The sequence below is a fragment of the Myotis yumanensis genome, unplaced genomic scaffold, assembly GCF_028538775.1.
Source record: "Myotis yumanensis isolate MYYU_CA2020_CCGP unplaced genomic scaffold, mMyoYum1.0.hap1 SCAF_3, whole genome shotgun sequence".
NCBI lineage: Eukaryota > Metazoa > Chordata > Mammalia > Chiroptera > Vespertilionidae > Myotis > Myotis yumanensis.
In genome coordinates, this window is record NW_027223754.1 from 92,854,340 (window position 1) to 92,861,439 (window position 7,100).

Sequence of the window (7,100 nt, forward strand, 5' to 3'; positions counted from 1 at the left end):
ATTTTTATCTCTGTGGGGTCAGTTGTTACTCTACCTCTTTCGTTTCTGATTTTCTTTAGTTGGGCCCTCTCTCTTTGTTTTTTGGTGAGTCTGACAAGAGGTTCATCGATCTTGTTTATCCTTTCAAAGAACCAGCTCTTGGTTTTATTGATCTTTTTTGTTTGGTTGGTTGGTTTTTTTGGTCTCTATGTCATTTATTTCTGCTCTGAGCTTTATTATTTCCTTCCTTCTACTTACTCTGGGCTTCTTTGTAGCTCTCTTTCTACTTCTTTAAGTTGTAGGGTTAGATAACTTATTACTAGTTTTTCTTGTTTTTGGAGGTAGGCCTGTAGTGCAATGAACCTCCCTCTCAGGATTGCTTTCATTGTGTCCCATAGATTTTTGGTTGTTGTTCTTTCATTGTCATTTGTTTCCAGAATGCTTTTTATTTCTTCTTTGATTTCTTTGGTAACCAATTCATTGTTTAATAGCATGCTATTTAGCCTCCATATGTTTGATTGTTTATGATAGTTTTTATTGTAGTTGATTTCTAATTTCATGCCACTGTGGTCTGAGAAGATGCTTGATATGATTTCAATCTTCTTGAATTTGTAGAAACTTAGCCTATGTCCTAACATGTGGTCTATCTTTGAAAATGTCTCATGTGCACTTGAGAAGAATGTATATTCTGAAGCTTTGCGTGAAATGTTCTGAAGATGTCAATTAGTTCCATCTGATCGAGTGAGTCATTTAGAATTGCTGTTTCTTTGGTAATTTTTTGTCTCGAGGATTTATCCAGTGGCGCCAAAGGGATATTAAAGTCCCCTACTATGATTGTGTTGTTGATCTCTCTCTTGATATCTTCCAGAAGTGTTTTTATGTGTTTGGATGCTCCTGTATTGGGTGCATATATGTTTACCAGAGTTATATCCTCTTGTTGTATTGAGCCTTTTAGTATTGTGAAGTGGCCTTCCTTATCTATTGTTATGGCCTTTACTTTGAGGTCTATTTTGTCAGATATAAGTATTGCTACCTCAGTTTTGTTTTCATTTCCATTTACCTGAAGAATTTTTTTCCATCCCTTTACTTTCAGTCTGTGTGAGTCCTTTTTCTGAGGTGAGTCTCTTGTAGAGAGAATATATATGGGTCTTTTATAACAGTCCCTTTAACATTTCTTGCATTGCTGGCTTGGTGGTAATGAACTCCCTTGGGCTTTTTGTGTGTGTGAAGCTCCTGAATTCACCTTCAATTTTGAATGGTAGTCTTGCTGGATAAAGTATTCTTGGATTCAGTCCTTTGTTTTGCATCCCTTTGTATATTTCATTCCATTCCCTTCTAGCCTGACATATTTCTGTTGAGAAATCAGTTGATAGTCTAATGGTAGATCCCTTGGTGACCTTCTGTCTATCTCTTGTAGCCTTTAAGATTCTTTCTTTGTGTTTTATGTTTGCCAGTTTAATTATGATGTGTCTTGGTGTGGGTCTTTTGGAGTTCATCTTTCTTGGGACTTTTTGTGCTTCTTGGATTTGTGTGACTTTTTTCTTCCCAAGTCTAGGAAGTTTTCTGTCATTGTTTCTTCAAACAGGTTTTCTATTCCTTGCTCAAGTTCCTCTCATTCTGGTACCCCTATTATGCAGATGTTATTTCTTTTCAAGTTGTCCCAAAGCTCCCTTAGACTCTCCTCCTGTTTTTTAAATTTTTTTCCAGTTGCTGCTCTGCTTGGGGGCTTTTTTCTACTTTGTCTTCTAATTCGCTGACTCAGTCCTCAGCTTCTTCTAGTCTACTGTTGAAACCTCCCATTGTGTTTTTTATTGCAGCTATGTCATTCTTCATTTCCTCTTAATTCTTATTCATGTTGGTGAATTTCTCATTCAGCTCCTTATAATTCTCACTGAGTTGTGTGTATTTGTCATCCAGACATTTGAGTATTCTTATAACCATTACTCTGAATTCCTTTGCTGACAAATTACTTGCCTCCATTTCATTTATTTCCATTTCTGGCAATTCCTCCTTTCCTTTACTTTGGGGTGTTTCTCATCTCCCCATTTTTGCTGTCCCATTATATTTGTTTTTATTTCTTAGATCCAGCTGCTATGCCACCCATTTTTTGTTTTGTTGTGTGTGTGTGTGTGTGTGTGTGTGTGTGTGTGTGTTTGGGGGTGGTGAGGGGTGGTCTTATGTATTCAGTGATTTGTGTGACCCAGTTGTGTGGTTTCTCAGATTTCCTGAGCTGGGTATTCTAGTGGAGCTCCCTACTTGAGTTATTTGGGCTCTCCTGATATAGTTGGGTCTTAAATGTTAATTTCTCATTTGTGGATATAGTCTCCTCACAGGTTGTCAGACAATGTGTCTCACCCCTGGCCTCATCATGCAAGCTGTGGTAGATGTGTTTGTAGTTCCAGCTATTGTATTATAGGTTGCCTGAGGTCTCACTGGTGTGCGTCTCACCGTGAGATCCCAGAGCCCACGGGAGGGTAGCGGGGATTCTGGGGTCCATGGTTGAGGTAGTGTGACTTTGGCCACTGTGTTGTGACTGTTACCCAGGAGGTGTCGGTGAGTCTCAGGATGCCCCTCCTGTCAAGATGAATGAATCCCTGCAGAGATCCCAAACCCATGTCCTGGGAGGCAGGCGTTCTGGCGTCTGTGGGTGCGACAGCAGGACTCTGGCCAGGGTGGTTTCACTCTGTGAATCACGAGGGGGTCCAGGGGCCAGTGGCTGGGTATGCGGGCGTCACAGGTTCTGCTGCTGAAGCAGTGCAACCGAGGTATCCAGGAGCCGGCAGCCAGGAGTTGCGAGTTGAGCGGGGTCTGCAGCTGAAGCAGCATGGAGTTGGCCAGAGAGGCGTGCACTCAGTGTCTCACCGAGGGGTCTAGGAGCCAGCAGCCTGGGAGGCGGGAGTCGTGGAGTCTAAGTCTGAAGCAGTGCAAACCAAGGGGGTCCAGAAGCTGGCGGCTGAGGAGGTGAAGGTCGCTGTGTCTGCAGCTGAAGCAGTGTGGACTTGGGCAGAGAGGCACACTCCAGGACTCACTGAGGGGTCCAGGATCCGGCAGCCGTGAGGCAAGGGGATCTGCGGTGGAAGCGGTGTGGGCTTGGCAAGAGAGGCATGCACTCCAAGACTCACCAAGGGGTCCAGGAACCCAGGTGGGGGTCGAGCAGGGTCTGCGGCTGAAGCAGCATGGCATTGGCAGAAGGGGCATTCGCTCCGGGACTCACAGGAGCTGGCAGCTGGGGAGGCTGGAGTCCTGGGTTCTGCAGATAAGGTAGCAGGTCTTTGGCCGGAATGGCTGTAGGGCCCGGGGAGGTGTCTGAGGCCAGTCTGGGTGGTGGTGAGGCTGGGCTCCTAGTCACAACAGTTCTCCCCTTCAAGATGGCATGGTTTCTGTGCCAGAGCCTGCTGCCTGGAAGTGCTTGCAGTGGTAGCAAGGGCTCCCCATCCAGGACAGCCTGTTCTGCCAGCCCCCGAGACTCCTGCAGGATCTAACAGTCCCTCAAGCACACACACACATACACGTACACACACACACACACACACACACACACACACACCACGTACACACACTCCCCTTTCACTCCCTCACTCGCTCACAGTCTCTTCCTCACTGCTGTCCTGCCAGCCGCCATCTTTACAGATGTCCATTTCTTAAATCTATTTCTTCATCTGTCCTAGGTGCCTTTCTATAGACTATGATAATATCATTCACTTTGATGGCTTGGGGAACCACATCTCTCTTCTGAACTTCTGGTCCATATATCAACCTTTTCTCTAATGTGAACTCATAGAAGTCCTATAAGATGTTCTAATTCAGTGTATGTCAAACTGGATGCTGATCTTTCTTACCCCATTCATTCTATTTCCTGTGCCAGAAGCCTAGTTATTGCTTGTAATTCCTCCCTTATTTTATTTTATGTATCTAATCAATTCTACCTTCTATAAACTTACCAATATGTCCCCTCACCTTTTGCTTTACTCCCGCAATCTACTTTAAGACAACCATTATTTCTCATCTATCTTTTTATAATTCTATCTTTAATCTGGTCCCTCTAATTTTTTCTCTCAGCCTACTGGGCTTTCCTAAACTGATAAATATTATTATTTGCTTCTTCTTTAATACCCTTCGATGGACCTTGTTGTTTTAGTACTACACTTACATGCCTTAGTATGACATATGGCTGTTTTATAATCTGGCACCTATATTTCTCTTCAACCCACCTGGTGAACTGTATTTTCTGTTGGTCTGTTCCATCATACATGGAAAGAAATTGGTTTAAGGTAATGTGTATAAAGAAATCTCCTATTAGCCTTAATGAACATTTTTAAATATTAGTTCAAATAGTTATGCTATCGGCTTTTTACATTAGACAATTGTATCATTCATAATTTTTAAAAATTTTTCTATCAGTCTATTTTTATTTCCTAAGGATGTTTGCCCATAAAGAATGACAAATATCTAATCAGCAACAATACATAATCCCACAAAAGTGAAGTAATACCTTAGTAGTTTTGAGGAAAGTAATTGTCAACCTAGAGTTATATAACTAATACTACTGTCATTCAAGGCTGAGATGAAACAAAAACATGTTTTAAAAAATTAATATCTAGAGAAATTACTTTCCATAGGCTTTCACTAAAGTAACTACTAAAGGATATGAAAAAGAAGGCAGTCCTGGCAGTTCAGGTAGCTCAATTGGTTTGAATGTTGTCCTGATACACTCAAATTGCAGGTTCAGTCCCCGGTCAGGGTACATACAAGAATCAACCAATGATCTATTTATATAAGCAAATTTTATATATGGACACAGACAATACAATAGGGGGGAGGGTGAAGGCCTGGGCTTGGGGGTGGGTGTGGGCTGAGAGAGGTCAATGGGGAAAGGGGGGGACATATGTAATACTTTCAACAATAAAAATATTGTTTTAAATGTTTTTACCAGTAAAAAAAAAAGTCAACCAATGAATGCATAAATAAGTGGAACAACAAATCAATGTTCTAAAAAGTATTGGATATAAATACATAGCAATAAAAAAAGTATTTTGCCCTAGCCAGTTTGGCTCAGTGGATAGAGTGCCAACCCGTGGACTGAAGTGTCCCGGGTTCAATTCCTATCAAGGGCATGTTCCTCAGTTGCAGGCTAGATCCCCAGCCCTGGTTGGGACATGTGCAGGAAGCAACCAATTATCTGTCTCTCTCACATCAATGTTTCTCTCCCTGTCTCTCCCCTTCCCTGCCACTCTCTCTAAAACTATCAATGGAAAAATATCCTCGGGCGAGGATTAACAAAACAAATAAAAGATCATTTTTAATGGGTTTTTTTAAAAAGTGAAATGGTGTGGCTCAGTTGGTTGGAGCATGTACACCAAAAGGTTGTGGTTTGATTCCTGGTCAGGGCACATACCCAGGCTGTGGGTTCAATTGCTGGTCTGGGTGCATAGGGAAGGCAACTGATCAATGTTTCTCTTCCACACTGATGTTTCTCCCTTTCTCTCTCCCTCTCTCTTCTTCTATCTCTGAAATCAGTAAGAACATATCCCTACGTGAGTATTGGGGAAAAAACTGTGAAATTAAAACAATATACAAAAATATGGAAGATGGAAATGTAAGATCACAGTTTAAAGTTCTAAGATCCTTGTGTTGTTTGCAAGAATAATGAGAAACTTTAAATAATAAGGAATTGTATATTTTATTAAATTGTGTTTATATGCAAAGTATTAAAGCTAACGACAAATCAGTAGAGGAAAAAAATAAAAACAACCAATTTACATAATAAATAAGAGAAAGAGAGGGGGAATGCAAAGAAAAGAATTACAAATAGAAAAATATAAAGAAATGTGGCAGAAATAAGTAAAACAATATGAGAAATTATGAAAATTGACATAAAAGTCATTGCCCTGACCAGGTAGCTCAGTTGGTTAGAGCATCGCCCCAATATGCCAAGGTTGCAGGTTCCATCCTCGATCAAGGTACATACAAGAATCAACCAATGGATACATAAATAAGTGGAACAACAAATCTCACTCTCTCTCTCTCTCTCTTTCTCCCTCCCTCCCTCTTCTTTCTGAAATCAATAATTTTTTAATCATTTTTAAAGAAACAAAAGTCATTAGTTTATTAAGAGAATGCTACATCAAATATATAATTCACGCAATTATGGTAATACTGAATAAAAGTAACCTCACTGACCTCAACTAGAGGATTTTAGGAAACCAAATCATTTCTCTGAAAGTTGATAAGTCTAGGGAAAGAATACAGCCTTTATCCTGACTTTCTAAAACAAACTGAATTTCTAAGTAACCAAATAGTTAATAGGAAAATTTTTTTGTAAAATTGCAACTAATAAATGAAGAAATGACAGAATTAGAAAACCACCAATTCATACTAAAACTAGAGGCCTGTTGCATGAAAAGATTCATGCAATAGGCCTTCCCTTCCCCTGGCTGCTGGCACCGGTTTTCCTCCAGCACCGGGGACCCAGGCCTTCGCTCCAGCCGGAGCCACCTTCAAACCTTCGCTGCTCCAGCCAGAGCCACCTTCAGTCTTCGCTCCACCACTTCGCGTCTACATATGCAAATTAACTGCCATCTTTGTTGGTGTTTAATTTGCATATCTCGCTGATTAGCCAATGGGAGGCATAGTGAAGGTACAGTCAATTACCATGTTTGTCTATTATTAGAGAGGATAATAAGTCTAGGACAAAACTATCAAAAGATGTTAAAATCATTGTATGAAATGCTGATGAACTTTGTAATAGAGGAACCAAGAGGAACATCCTTAAAAGTGGGATGTGCCTAAGACATTATGTGCCTCATAATGTGGTACAATAAGAATATCAACACTGACTATGACTGAGTCTACCCACCCCCACCTATTAAGCCTGAATTTAACTAAATCTCTAAATCTAATTACCAGCTTATAAGAATTATATGGGGGTAAAGAAACAAGTTAAAAGCAACCAAGAAGAAGCAAACTACCAGATTGAGGATGTGAGATATTTTAAAAGAAAAATAATATAATTTTTCCAATAAACCAATGACATTGAATAAAAAGAGAAGAACAGGGGAAATAATTTTATAATAAAAGAGACTTAAAATGCAACAAAAAATACAATAGGTGAAACCTCCTTT